Below are 347 nucleotides of genomic sequence, written 5' to 3'. Positions count from 1 at the left end.
TTAACAAGATACTTTAATTAGTTTCTAATTTTTTTATTAGTTAAAAAATTTATTTAATGGTTTAGATAAACATTTTTTAATAATTTCTAAAGTTTGTTTAAATGTTATTCGACGTAGTATTTTTTGAAAATATTAGCTTTTAATTTCTAATTTTTTATATTTATTTCTCTTTTATCTCTCAATATTTATTAAATTTACTTTTTAATCTTTTATATTTAAAGTAAAAATTTAATTTTTTACCTAGGGTTTCTCATTTTACCTTTTTTCATTATATATGATATTGATAATGATGTAATAAATTTTTGTAGTTTTTTTTTGTTTTTTATATTGCATATTTTATGCGCATG

This window comes from Glycine max, chromosome 13 (genome assembly GCF_000004515.6).
Source record: "Glycine max cultivar Williams 82 chromosome 13, Glycine_max_v4.0, whole genome shotgun sequence".
Classification (NCBI taxonomy): Eukaryota; Viridiplantae; Streptophyta; class Magnoliopsida; order Fabales; family Fabaceae; genus Glycine; species Glycine max.
Note: the sequence above shows the minus strand (reverse complement) of the source record.